This window comes from Schistocerca gregaria, chromosome 3 (assembly GCF_023897955.1).
Source record: "Schistocerca gregaria isolate iqSchGreg1 chromosome 3, iqSchGreg1.2, whole genome shotgun sequence".
NCBI lineage: Eukaryota > Metazoa > Arthropoda > Insecta > Orthoptera > Acrididae > Schistocerca > Schistocerca gregaria.
This window is the reverse complement of record NC_064922.1, coordinates 573294325-573309730: the sequence shown is the minus strand read 5'-3', so window position 1 is coordinate 573309730 and position 15406 is coordinate 573294325. Positions and strand designations below refer to the sequence as shown.

The following is a 15406-nucleotide window of genomic DNA, read 5'->3' as shown; positions in this document are numbered from 1 at the left end:
GAACTTTTAGCGTAGTGCATATTGGAGGAGGATTTTGTTGAAGAATAATATTTGGAATTCCTAATCTGATGTAAAGACTTACAGATGCTGCATTTATAGAGCACGGAGAAAGGATTTGCATTATGGATACGTTTTTAAAGTTACAATTTATGCTGGCAGGTACTGATAATGTTAGTGATTCTTGCAGCAGAGCAGTCCATCCTCCCGACCCAGTGTGGGTCAGTTTATTTTAATTCATTACAATTTGCGTAATCGTAAAATCATTGACTATTCTAAAGATAGTAATGTCTTTACTTTTCTGTGAGTCTCATGTTATTGAAATGAACGCACTAGTATTTTCATTTTAAGTAGGAAGTTTTTTAGCATGAGAAATTAATCATTATCTTTCTACCAGTAGTTCAGTTTTACTTTAGCATATTTTAGTGGCGCGACTTTTTCATGCTGTTACTTGGCTGCTGATTATAGTGCAATTTTTCTGGAGAGATAGTTTTCATATTTGGCTGGTTCTTTCGTTTCTCATCTTACGTTTCCACTGCGCAGATATTAAGCATTGTTTTGCAATTCATATTTTTAATGGACCAGTGAACAGTGTGTGTTTCATAGTGTTGTTAAGTAATTTCAATCTTTCAGTTTTTTTTTTTTTTGGACAGTGCACAGTTTGATTTTTGTAGCGATTTTTGAGAGACAGTTTTGATTTAATTTTTTGCACAGTGAACGCCAGTTTTGTCTTTATGTAAATGTGTGTATCGAGACACACTGTTCTCTGTAATAATTTCATTTCAACATCTAAAGAGGACAGTACATTCAGTTTTTAGTAAATAGCAGGAAAACATTTTAATGTTCTTGAACGAACGAACGATCGTATCAGGGCAAGTAACTTTTACTAGGTATTTACTTAATCCGCCAACTTTATAGGTTTATCTGATTTATCGTGTAACCTAAATATAATAGATTCCTTTTAGTGCACATTAAAGTGCCCTTTAACTGTTCCTTATTTATAATCGACTGCCACGTTTCCCACCATACGGGTATCGCATGAAAGTCTTTTGGTATTTGTTTCATTTTCTAATAAATTGAATAGATTGTAAATGACTACATCATCTGCAATCAACCTAAGAGGGCTACTCAGAATGTCTCCTAAATCTTTGATATAGATTAGGCACAACAAAGTGCCTATTACACTTCCATAATAAACTCAGATATAAGTTTTACTTGAGGACTTTCCATCGATTACTACGAACTATGACTTTCTTGGTATGATATCACAAGTCCAGTCGCGCAACTGAGACCATACTCCATATTTACGCAATTTCATTAGAAACGTCTTGTGAGTAGCTGCTGGCAAAAGTCTTCTGAAAATTTAGAAATATGGAATCAATTCGAGAACCGTTGTCGGTAGCATACAGTACATCGTCCGATTAAGGAGTTATTTGTATTTCACAAGTATAACATTTTCTGAATCCCTGAGGTTTGTCAATAGATCACTGTATTCATGGTAATTCATTTATTCGAACACAGTATGTCTTCCAGAATACTACTGCGAATCGATGTTAGTGATTTTTTCCTTATGAACTTGTGTCGAAATCCAAAAGCTTTAGTTGGTTAGTTAATTTATTTACTGGAAAACGGTTTCATGTGAATATAATTTCCGTTGGCATTTGTTTTGATACATACTGTATACTGACTGAAAGTATTACTACGTTTTATACATGTAACATGAACGGTCAATAATTAGGCTCACTGTGCACAGTGTGCCGAGAATAAGGTGAAGCTTTATCATTTGTAAATTTCGTAAGGGTATGCAAACTGAAAGTACTTGCAACCTATGTCCTCAATTATATGCTGGATGTATCCCAGTCCTTGTTTTCCTCTACAGCTTTTACACTCCACAGATGGCTTAACGGTTGTCCTATCATACTGTATCTTCTTCTTGTCAGACTTTTCCATGTAATCCATTCCTTGCCGATTCTACAGAGAACCTCTTCATTACTTACCATATCAGTTCCTCTCATTTTCATTCTTCTGGAGCACCGCTTCTCAAATGCTTCGATTCACTTTGGTAGGCAGAAATCTAAGAACTTTTAGCATATTACAGTCCCATCAACAACTGCTATAGACTAACATATTGAAAAATCCGCCTTAGCTGCGAGGATTTCCTGGTCTTTATTCAGGTTTCGGTTAGAATAATCTAGCCTTCTTCAGAACCATAAAGTTACTATAACATGCCAGAGTAGGACAGTCAAAAAATGATTCAAATGGCTCTGAGCACTATGCGACTTAACTTCTGAGGTCATCAGTCGCCTAGAACTTAAAACTAATTAAACCTAACTAAAGAACATCATATACATCGATGCTTGAGGGAGGATTTGAACATGCTACCGTAGCGGTCGCTCGGTTTCAGACTGTACCGTTTAGAACCGCACGGTCACTCCGGCTGCGGACACAGTGAAACTAAAAATTAAAACCTATAGTACCGCCGTACCATGTCGCAGTAAACTACTTAACTGAAGTCCAGCCCCGGCATCACTTCACAACGTGGCAGGTTGGCAGAGGCAACTCCTTTCGTGAGTGCTACCTCTGCAAAGTTCGCAGGAGACCGTCTGTAAAGTTTGGAAGATGAGGTAGTGGCAGAAGTGAAGCTGTGAGGATGGGACGTGAGTCGTGCTTGGGTAGCTCAGATGGTGGAGCACCAGCCCGCGAAAGGCAAAGGTCCCGAGTTCGAGTCTCGGTACGGCACACAGCTTTAATATGACAAGAAGTTTCATATCAGCGCACACTCCGCTACAGAGTGAAAATCTCATTCTGGAAACAATATTTATACTCTACAGACATCGATAGAAGGCGATGTAATTAGTCGCCGTAGAGCTAACTTTCGACCTCAGTGACGTTTGAGGGGCATAGAAATCATTTACACCACGTTGACGGGGGACGTAAGAGGGGAAATGTTGTCTGCTATAAAATGATGCTACTTTAAGCATGCGTGGACACATAATTAGCAACTGTAGTACAAATTACACAAGGAAGTAACAAGATTATGTGAAAGCATATTCGTAGAGTTGTTCAGGTTCAAAACCACTTGCTCCGCTGTTTCTTTTTCAGGTGACACACAACATGGCTTCGCTGCTCTACTGCAAAGCTACAGTTGTTAAAACACTGAAGAAGGCGTCAGTCGTAAACATAGGAGTCGAAAGGATGTAAGTCAGCCAGTTAATATTGTAGCCAGCTTACTACCCTTCCAATGTTTATTCATTGCTCGTCACTCACTCTGCGCTCTACACGACATTGAATAATGAAGCCCAGATTTATTTCATTTGATGTTAGTTATTGTTCACTACATGTCAACACTAAATTTCGCAACAACTATAGCAAACATCACACCAACTTACTAAAAAAAATTTTTTTCGGACTGCGGTTGCCACGTACACAACACAACCCCACTCTCTCTCGGTTAGAACATCTAGACCACTGACTACAACAATGCTGAAGCGTTGTAGGCACAATAAGTTAAAGATAGTCTGTAAACTTATGAACAAGCAACAGATATTTTATAAAATTACACAAAGCATAGCACAGTACACATCAAATGCAAAAATAAGTACTGGGTGCAGTCCCTCGTGATTTTCCAACAAAGTACCGACTGACCGCTTACAGACATTGCATTGTTCCACTTCTAGATGCTCTCAAACTTTGCAATGTAACAACCAAAGTAGGCGTTCAAGAGTCAAAATTTAATATCATATTCATCATAATTAATAACTGCCATATTTTATTACAATGACAGTAAGACCACTTTAAGAGGCAACTTCATGGTGGGGTTGACCCCTTCCCGCCCCCTTCCTCCCCCCCCCTACCAATACCCCAGCCCATTTCTTAAATTACAGTACTATTCTTCTACAACAGTACAAGACATATACTACTGATCTAACTTCCATGTTAAAGTGTGCTTCTTGACAACAGTACTTTTATCTTTCTACTACGCCTTAAGTAACAACTAGCTTCAACAAAATGTAGGAAACTGCCACATAGACAACCAGTTACATATGGGCATCGAACAAAATTGTAAAAAATTGCCCCATATGTCAATATTTTAAATTCAAATCTTTCTCCTTAAGTACTCGCATGCATTCTCTTATTGACGTTGTTTCTGTGGTACCACAGTAAATCCTTGATAATGGTTTAATGAGGTCAGATAAAGCTGGTTCATGTGTAGGAGGGAGGTCTCAAGTTGATACTGTGCATGTGTGAAACTGATAGTAGGCATCAACTACCGGACCTCAACTAGTATTATAGTACCAAAGTCTGACGGTGTGTGTGTGTGTGTGTGTGTGTGTGTGCGTGTGTGTGTGTGTGTGTGTGTGTGTGTGTGTGTGTGTGTGTGTGTCATATCTTGACAGGAGGAGTGGCAATGGTAAATATATGTAACTCCGATAAAGCAACGTACCGAACAGTTGTTTTAGATATAAATTTAATATACAGTCCTCTCAGCTGAATGAGTGTGATTTCATGGACGTCTGTTCTGAAATGTGTACACATAGCCTGTCAGCAAGCTTGCAGGTGAGATCTAAATTTAGGGAGCATAACCATAAGTTACGTCATGATTATTTAAGAGATGACTGTGCTAAGAAGTATATATGAGCTTACTCAGTAAGGTCTCAGACGAGCTGAAATTTGCTGACATACAAGATAGCCAACGTATTGTAGTGAGAAGGTTAATAACGCAGCATTGAGTGACTATAATGTTTGGCTAACCTTGTAACACACTTGAGTCCGTACTTGAAAGCATAGCAAACCTCGTTTCTTACCAACACAAGTGTGTATTAAGTTCAGTTGTTTAAATTATTGTTCTGTATGTTACTTCATTGAAGTGTCATGTAGTTTCCACTGTGCGACAGCGAATGTAAGACTTATTATCAGAAGATGACAAAGGTTATGTACTGCAACAAAAAGTTATTACCTAAGCATAGGATACTGTGGACTGTGGCTGACTTCGAACGGTGCGCATTAGATTTATTGAAACTTTGTTTATTATCTAAATGAATGTGTTTTACATTCCAGTGATAAAAATACTGTTCAGTAACTTATTTCACTGAACTGTCATGTAGTTCTCACACTGGGAGAGCATAAATCATTAATCTTGTCAGGTAATGGCAGACACACACACACACACACACACACACACACACACAGACACAAACACACACATGGACTGTCAGTTTCAGGTACTAAAATACTAGTTGAGTTCCAGTATCTGACATCCACTGACAGACTATAGAAAATATATTGTCGACTTCTGGTGTTAAGGTAATAGCTGAGATCCAGGAACTGACATCCACAGTCAGATTATGGCACATACACTAGCGTTAGAATATTATTTACTATCCAGTACCTAGCACACACTGTCAAGTTACGTTACATGCACTCTCCGCATGCGGCTTTCCTACTGCATATGAAGAAATTCTAACTGACCATATTAAAACATTTCCAGATATCTGATATGTTATCGCAGCAACAAGGGTAAACTACCAATTGATTACGCAAAAAGAAACAACTTTAATATATAATGGCGACGTATGGTGCCATCAGTTACAAATATAATGCCTATCTGTAACTGGTGACGTGTATGTCAACTTACTACATAGTTCTTTAAGCTAGTTGATACATAAAGTGTGGTATAAAGATCAAAGACTGTCATGGACCAGTACACTGTAACCTTTTAATCATATCACTAAATACCAATTAGTTATTTGTTTTGTGCTGTTATGGAAGAGATTCTTAAGTACTTCGTCAAGTAATACAGACAATTTTTTCTTAGTGCACTGATTGAGTTTTCATATATAGAGCTTTTTACTTTATGGAAACCTTGTAGGTTAAAATCACACATAACAAAGAAGATGTCCATTAGGCAGTCAGTAAACTCAATTTAAATTTTCTAGAGTAGAACATGATGAATTATTTTCTTCTCTACTAACATGGTGCTTCGTCACATGATGAGACTTTCCATTGAGTACAACATATAACGTAGCTTTCTTTTAGGCCTGATAGGAAATGTTAACCATGTTTGCACAATCTTGTTAGCATGTTATTTTAGCTAAGTACGTTTCACACTGTCGTAGAACAGTATACATGTAATTTTGATGTGAAATTATTTAATTGCAGTACCCATTCCGTATTCCACCAAGTACTGTACATCGATCTAAGATTTCTCGTTGACAAGAGCAGCTTAACCTACAAGTTAGGCTAGTTGTTCCAGGTGCACTTTGACAAATAATACAGACATTTCCGACGTGTCTGGCGCACATTACAGGGCGCGCAATGAAGATGCAGTAGCGTGTCACATGGACGAAAATGTTCATTTGCCAAAATATCATGGACATTAGACATAGTGATCGCACCTCACGTCCGGATTTAGTTAATCAATCATAGTCCGTTAACTCCCACCAAATTTCCACCTCATCATCCATATGTATAGCAACTATCTTGGTAGTACAGAACAAATCCTTGGATTAGGTCTCGACTGCAACAAAAAAACCTGGTAACCCCTTTTAATGACTATTCAACATGAAGCTCACAAAGAATGGAACATTAAAATTTTACTAACCGCATCAACATGAAGTTTAAATAATTCCCTCATCATTTATGCCCACTAATGCATTGTTTAACTTGGCCTTAGTACATTCTTCCATCCTTACTTTTGTCAGAGTAGCTAGGCGCACTGCACCGCATACCCCTTACCACCTCTTGCAAGTCCTTTAACATCATGTTCTCCACTACATCTTGAATAGTTAGTTCCTTTTTCCATGGATCAAACTCACGATATACATTATGACGCGGAATGTGTCAACAGAACAAACACTTAACACTTACAGTCAGCTTAAAAAAATACAATTAAGTAATAATATTTATATGGCTACATGGTGGATATTTACAGCTTTTTAAATGAATAATTACTGTCATTCAAGATATCGTCCCGATTTAGAAGAGTTATTTAAGACAAACGCTTCTTATATCTGTCAGACCTTTAATGTGCATGAGTAGATTGTCAAAGAAATTTTCATTTGCCAAAATATTATGAACATTAGACACAGTGATCTCACCTCTCGTCCGGATTTAGTTTATCAATCACAGTCCGTTAGCTCCCACTAAATTTCCACCTCAACATCCATATGTATAGCAACTATAGGTGCGTATGTCACTCCTTTCTGTGCGAAGTTAGTTTCGTTAAAGGGCAGTGCAGATCATTTTTCCCTTCTAGTGCTGTACTTGTGAATATCTGCGGTGCTCTGAAAATTAGGATTGTTGATAACAAATGTCGTAAGAGAATAAATGTAGGGCGAGATTGTGATCAATATTACCAATAGCTTAAAGACATATCTGCAATTTGTGCATCTGTGAACTCCGCTTATAGTTCTAATTACTTTAGTCCTATGTATATTTCTTGCCTAAATGAGTATTTGCCCTAAAATACCTTTTACAATATTAACATGTTGCTTTTCGAGTAATTATGTGGGATAGGCATTCAGATCAGCCTCTGTTGGAAATGTGATAAATGTTTAGATTCAATATGTACTTTTTAAGCAACTGGAACCCGACACACACATTTCCTGCTTATACAGTTAAAACTGACTTGCCTTTCTTGCATTTACTCCACTTTGCTAGAACACAAATCTCTATAAGACTTTATACAGACGCGACAGCAAACTCCATTAACATGACAAACTGGGACTCCTTCCCTATTTCCGTAAAGCTTACCGTGGTTACGACATAGTCCATAACGTCGCTACGGTGATCGATCGGACAGCGACTAATTACATTCTCAGGAGGCAAACCCTCACCGCAATAATTTCGTTTCCTTTCAAAAGTCGATTCAGTTTCATTCATACCGATGTTGTCTAGGAAAAGTTAATGTACTTCTTTAAAATGCGGCATATTTTTTTGTCAACCATGTGACTTATTTTTCCTTCTGTCTATTAACTATACTCAGCGTCTCCCCGTTCCATTTACAACGCATTTTCTGACTTCGTACCTCCTTCCTTCCACTCTTCGTTCCCCAGCTCTCTCTCTCTCTCTCTCTCTCTCTCTCTCTCTCTCTCGCTCTCTCTCTCTCTCTCTCTCTTTCTGCCTGTTTCCTCATATCACACTCTCGTTCTCTCCATCTCTGTCCTAGTGTCGTGATAGATGACATGAATTTTTTTTAAAAAATCACAAACCTCTGCAAACTATTTACAAAGATTTTTTTGCGGTCTTGTCCCCTTTTTATGAGAACATAAAACTTTTAAAACAAGTGCATGCTTTCGAATAGGTGATCAAGCAATTCACATTTAATGATATTAGGATTTTTCTTGTTTCTTTGTTTTTTATTAGCTGTGTTTATTGAGCCACTACCTTCGTCGCTTGTGTTTTCGTTACGGTCAGCCAGAAAACCGAAATAAATCACGGCGCCCACAAAAACACACAGAGAGTTGACGGATGAAACGGAAGGAACTCACAGACACACGTTGCTACGCGGGGCTGACTATAAAACAGGAACGTTGCGAACGAGCGTAAGCAAACGAAACGGCCGTCGTAATCATAGAAAATATACCGTGTTCACCACAGACTCAACTACACTGACGTAACACCAGCTTCAATAGAATCCACCTTCGCCTTTAGGAACCACATCGCCCACTTTCTGAATTAACGAAAATTTATTGCAAATTGCAAGAAGGCCAGTAGTTCGGTCCGTACTGTACACCTACTGTCTTATTAGGTCAGATATTAGTTGCAATCGAAAACTGGCTTTAAAGGGTAATTACGATATTGCATCACCTTTATTCTTCAGAAGTACGAATCAAGCGACTTTTAATTATACCAGTGCAGGTTGTAGCTTGTAGATACATGGCTGACGACACATGAAAATTTCAATCTGACTGTGAAGGGTGCTCGGATAGCCTATTGGTAAGGCAATCGCTCGCGATAAGCGGGAAATCCGGGTTCGAATCCTAGTCCAGCACAAATTTTCATTGTCGCCATTCCAGTAGCCAACTAACGGTTGTCCAAATTCGCAACTGCGATTTCATTTAAGGTATTAGAAGGTAATGTTCCGAGATCAAAATTTCCAGCCAGAAAGCTTCATCTACGACAACCATGAGAAACGGTAGTAGTCCTTTATTATGCATTTATGGAAGTCACGGATCTGGAAACACATTTGTTACGGAATTACACAGGTTTATTATAGATCCAGTTTTGAATGGAAGACAAGAAATAAAACTGATATTAGTGGAATAGCTATATCGGGATCAAGGATGTGGCTTGATTAATGTGGTTACCCACATTCTTATAGCTAAATTATGTAAAATATTGTACATTTTGGTGGATGTAATTACCAAAGGACAACAAGGGTAATTAAGATTTCGCTAATCACGTCGGGTCCATCTGTCAGAAATAATTTGGTTAAACTCATAATTCAATTAATCCACGTATTGTGATTAGATATATAGTTGTTAGAGGTACCATATCTGTGAGAGGTGTGTTTTTTTTTAAATGTGGTTAAGCTGTTTATTTACGCACCTTCTGTTTACAATTCTAAAAGTATGTTGACTAAAATCAGAGGATACCAAGAGTTGTCTAAAAAAAGAGGAGCGAATATGTTCAACCTGCACTTAGCTGCATATTCAGATAAGGGAAACGGATAATCTAGGTTACTAAAGTGTAAAACATGCAGTACTTTCCCGTATAATACTTCTATCTAATTATTGGTCGGTCGAAACTTTTTACACCTTATTGACTTCGTGAATTTGGTTTACATGTATTACCCACTTCATGGGTCTTGTTAAATAGAAAAATTCTTCATTATATCTACTGAAGAAAAACTACAATTTAAGCAAATGACAAAAAATAATAAAAGCAGCTATCTATATAAAATTAACACAGAATATCACCCATTCTGATCTCTATTTCACAAGCGCTCATAACAATTCAGTTGTTACCTTTAAGATAATTATAGCATCGAAAGACCAAACAAGTGGAAATACTGACGAAGAAGTTCCCAACTCTCGGTGTTGCTTTTTCAGTTTTTTACAGTAACTGAATTACTACACGAGATAGAATTACTAGAAGTTATTAGTTTAATAATTATACGTTACTAGCTATTGACTAACAATACGTAATCAAAAACAAAAACCAAGGCCATAAAAAATGGTTCAAATGGCTCTGAGCACTATGGGACTCAACTTCTGAGGTCATTAGTCCCCTATAACTTAGAAACTAGTTAAACCTAACTAACCTAAGGACATCAAACACATCCGTGCCCGAGGCAGGATTTGAACCTGCGACCGTAGCGATCTCGCGGTTCCAGACTACATCGCCCAGAACCGCACGGCCACTTCGTCCGGCTACGAAGGCCACAACACACAGCAGTTTAATAAGTTTATTGCATGTAAATCCAACATCACATTGATAGTAATAGTATGTACTCCAATGCAGTTTGTTTCTGTGACATGCAGTTAATATGCCTTTCAGTTCTAGTGTAGCTGACTGTAAGTGGTATCGATTTGTCGCCGTGTTGTGTGGTTGGAATAGTTACAATAATGAAATTCAGGTGAGGCTGAGGGACGATTTTTTTCGTCAGAATTAGTATCATTATTTTGAAAAAGTAGATAGCAGGTTGTTTCAAAACAGAAGGTCAGTAATCAGGGATATGACAGGAATGAACATTCAAATAAAAGTCAAGAGAACATGGACTCTAAAACGCTTATCTTAAAGAATGAGCAGTTCTTGTTCTTCGATACTGTGAAGCAAATCTCTTCTACTATAAGCTCTTTGGTTTCTATATTTTGCGAAGTAATACTATGGACCAAAAGAAGAAAAAAAATTCCAGGCAACATATACTCTAAAATGCATACCTTTAGAGCTAAGGGCCCTTCCTCAACTTCGCTACTTTGATACACAACTCTCCTAAAGAACAAGTGCTTATAACTTTTAAGACGTGCATTTTACAGCTTATGTTTTCTTGTTTTGGTTCATTCTACCACTTCCCAAAATATGGAAAGCAAAGAGCTAGCAGTACAAGAGATTTGTTTCACAGTATCGAAGATTAAGAATTGCTCATATCTCTTAAGGTATGTTTTAGAGACCATGTTTAATTGAATTTTCTGTTTGAATTATCTTTCCTGTCATATCCCTGAACATTAACCATCACTTCTCAAACACCTTGTATTATTTACAAATTTATGTTACGACTTACAACAAGTTTGTCGCAAATAAAACAGCGTAGAAAATTATCTGTTACATGTCTACCACCTAAGTAATTTATCCGCCTGTTAATTCTTATGAATATTCATCTGTTAGAAAAATGTTTAATGAATGGTTTATCTGGTTTTCATATCTTCATTTATTTTTCGTATGTACATGGTGTCCCAGGATGGACTGGTCACATTTGGGAATATGATAGGAACGATCATTTGAAGCATAAAATCCCTTGGATATAAACCCCAGTTCGAATGGTTCCCAAGATAGGACAAATTTAACATACGTTTGTTTTGGGGCTAGTGGCGCGCATGTTTGTGTCTTGCCCTAATCGCTGGATTGGTCGTGGCATTACAGTTACCTCTTCACGCAGGTCTTACGCCATTACACTTTTCTTTATGGGATTGGACGTCTGAGGTTTACAAACTTAAGGTATATACGTAAGGTAAACTACGAAAATAAGTATTTCTCAAATGATATTTTGTAAAACGCATGTGGTAATGCTCAACAACCGTTGTTCAAACGTAAATGTGTAAATTAGACAAAGTACTGAAAAATACAGAAAATTAATAACAATGTACATTACAGGTGCTATATCTTAGAACCCATAATACTAAACACGGCATAAGTCCATAGGCAGAAATTTTCTTCAAATAATCATTTCTCATGCATCCCTGAATATTGACCAATCCTCGAGGGAGAGCCTACGTATGTTACGGAACCGAGAACAAAACTGAAGTATTTTTTAGAGGGAAGTAAATGTTGACAGATTGCTGAGATGCATTTCAGCGGGAATACAGAATAAGTTCATCCAATGCGAACTTATCCGAAACCGTTTTATGACAAACAACGATGCATTGTTACATCTCTATGCCAAGTCAGTCGGAATAGCGAGACACACGTCATTGCTTTTCATCTCACTGCTAGTTTTCCACGTAAACTCAATAGTAAAGTTGTATCTGAAAATATGTAACACTGATGCTGTACGACAAACCCAGAGCAGAGAAAATATAGGAAAAAAAACAGTATCATTCACTGCAATTAAAATATTTTATTTTTACGCCTGTATAAAACTGTCACGGGAAATAGAGTGCAGCAACGTAAAATTGTTAAAGAAGTCACTTTCAGTATCCGTAATTATTATAACTCATTGCATATGGGCAGCTACAATCACTTCAGCACAACACTGAAGAAATTTTTCCTAGATGTAGCGACGTCCTTACACGCTGTGTAAGAACTAAGAATTTCTGCCGTATCTAAAATTATTTTATGTATGAGAAACGTTGCGTTCTGTTGTTTATTTGAATGGGCCGTAGAAGTGGATGCAGGCGGAGCTCTTGCAATATGTATTGTATTTTCTATGTGCGACTCAGTAGTTACAAAATGTGTAGATATGTGATTACATGTTCAAACAGAAGCGCTACGAGAAACATTCCTTTGCGTTTATTACTACAGATTTATACAGATATCACGTAAATATTTCTCAGGCAGGCATAGATTTTAAACAATGAATGACTCGGAAAAAAGAAAGAAACAGTTTGTGGTGGCCTTTTACTGACACTTTAGGGCTGGTTTCACAGAGAAAATCTGCGTCAACATGTCAGTGCGGAATAATGTGCATCCTACCAGTATATAAGGAGCTGATGGTTGCATCAGAAATATCGCAATCTAGATACACATAAATAATTTAATGCTGGAAGCGTTGTAATGGCACAGTGAACTACAATGGAGTCAGCAGTTTTCTTTTAGCTGCTCCCTGTATGTACGGCGAATGAAAGTCAAAGCGTTCCACGCAATCATCACGTATCTAAGTTAACAGGAAACACAATGTATTCTGTGTACGACAGCTTATGAATTTAGCATTTGATCTGAAACAACGATATATTGTTGCTAGGAACACATTAAAAATATTACCATTGCTTTTTCAGAAAATAAAATTACAAAGTGATAACAATAATTTCAGACAATTTTTCGTTTAGTGTCATCTAAAGTAACGGATAAATAAAGTCAATGGATCGCTGATAAAACTACATTGTTCAAGCAGAAGATACGGTAGGGAAAAATTCTTTATTGTCAACTTATTTTTGGACTCTGCTAAAGAGTCATACTATAAGCAGAACGAATCAATTATCAGTTTCACTTTTCTGAGACAGTATTTTTCATGCATGGATAATATATGCGAAACATGACGTCCTGAAGTGCGAAACTAGTATTTCGGAGACATTCTTCACATTTTTCTGGACTGGTTTCACTATTATGTCTTCAAATGAATTCCATTATTGTCTTTTTAATATAGCTAGGTCACGAGCAGGGGTTTCAGAACTACAAAATATGAATTATGCTTCGGTAATCTGAGAGAAGGATAGAATATTACGGTCAGCTACCTCTATGATCTGTGTATGAGGGTCTTGAAACTTTCAATTCGTTTTGCAGTGCTCAGAGCTAGGATACTTGTGATGTGAACCAAAAGCTATAATTGGGAAAAGAAGGTTACGTCCACAGACACAGCTAAGTCAGGTGAAACGAATGCATCCACTTACCAGTGTTTCCTGGTAAAATACAAACAGAAGTTGTCTTCGAGAACTTAATTATAATATATTGATAACTGCATCCAGCTGGGAAAAATAGTAATAATGTCTAATACCAAATGGCGAAACAGAATATTCACGTTTCACTATCTTTTTGGGCTACAACAGACGTTAAAACTGACAGTGATGGAATATTAGACACAAATAACTGCCTCCCAAGTTTAGATGCTCCATCTGGTAGTAAACATAGTTGATGAAATAGAAACTGCTAGAGAGAAAATGTCATCCCCGACATTTATATCTGTGCACTACTTATTTTCACTTGGAAAGCGTTTGCTCACGACTGAAACTACTTTGGCTGTTAACAAGAAAACAAGTGTAGCTGGTGTTGAGGGGGAGAACAGAATACTATGGTTTTGCTATCATACGACATAAGTGGCACAATTTTGTGTATCTGTTTCTCTGTTGTAAGACCCTAAAGTACGTGCTTAGAGTTTAGAAACTTTTTGTAGAACACGATTTTTGCAACTTTCTATCTTATATTTTAAGTTGCGGGTAGCACTGGGACGGGTTTGGTTGTTACCTACCTGTACCGTGGCGGAGTGTCTCTCAGGTACGTGGAGAGCAGTCGGCCTGCCGATTGCCGCGGCGCGACCTATTCGCGACGCACGGCCGCCGGCTACCTGCTGCGCGCGCCTGCCGCCGACGACTGCCGCTGGGTGTCCCGCACGCCAGATGCGCCGCCGAACCACTGGCTCTGCCGCTGGCGCGTCGCGTCGCGTCGGCCGCCAGCCGCGCGTCGCCGGCCAAGTCGGCGCCTGCGCTCCAGCGCTGTCCCTCCACCGTCCCCCCCCCCCCCACCCTCCCCCACAGCTTCGCCACCAGCCTAACCAAAACCCAACCAAACAACAAACACACGTCGCTCGGCCGCTGCCCAGAAGAGACGCTTCTGTACCCCGTGCTGTCACGGGCAACTAATTTGGTCTAGTCCCTATCTTGTTTGTTCGTTTCCCCACCGTTATCCTAACCACTTTAGGAGTTTGATATCTGCGCTTCCAGTCTCACATTCACTCCCTCTGTTTAATATCTACGTTGACACTCCCAGCAGCAGTTGTACTTTGCCCTGCGCTGTCAGGACCACCGCTAACACCGACGAATTTTTCGTTAAAATTTATCTGCTACCCGTTTTGAATTCAGTATGATAACACTGCTTGTAATCATGTTTGAATCATTGTGCTGTGCTTCTGAAGTACAGGAATTAACAGATAAGTAAAATGTAAATGTCGCGTGACTAGGGCCTCCCGTCGGGTAAACCGTTCTCTGGGTGCAAGTCTTCCGATTTGACGCCACTTCGGCTGCATGCGAGTCGATGGGGATTAAATGATCTTGATTAGGACAGCACAACACCCACTCCATGAGTGGAGAAAACCTCCGACCCTGCCGGGAATCCAACCCGGGCCCTTAGGATTGACATTCTGTCGCGCTGACCACTAAGCTACGGGGGGCAGACAGCAGATAAGTGACGCCAACTTCGTGAATTACAGAGCGTCTACAAATATACATTCAACGTATTTCTCTCTTATAAGACCACATATTCGTATTAAAAATTCGTACTAGATGTTTGTTTAAATGTCCACTATGATGTGCTGTGCACT

At 38.5% G+C, this 15406-nt stretch overlaps 1 protein-coding gene across 1 annotated transcript in view; it reads right to left on the bottom strand.

The window, feature by feature from the left end:
* The window catches only part of LOC126354399 (neuropeptide Y receptor type 2-like), a 659461-nt gene extending 644897 nt beyond the window's left edge, over nt 1-14564 (bottom strand). The window contains exon 1 of the mRNA XM_050004009.1: nt 14339-14564. The gene's annotated coding sequence lies outside the window, so the exon portion shown is untranslated. The remainder of the gene's footprint in view (nt 1-14338) is intronic.
* Between the last annotated feature and the right edge of the window lie 842 nt (nt 14565-15406).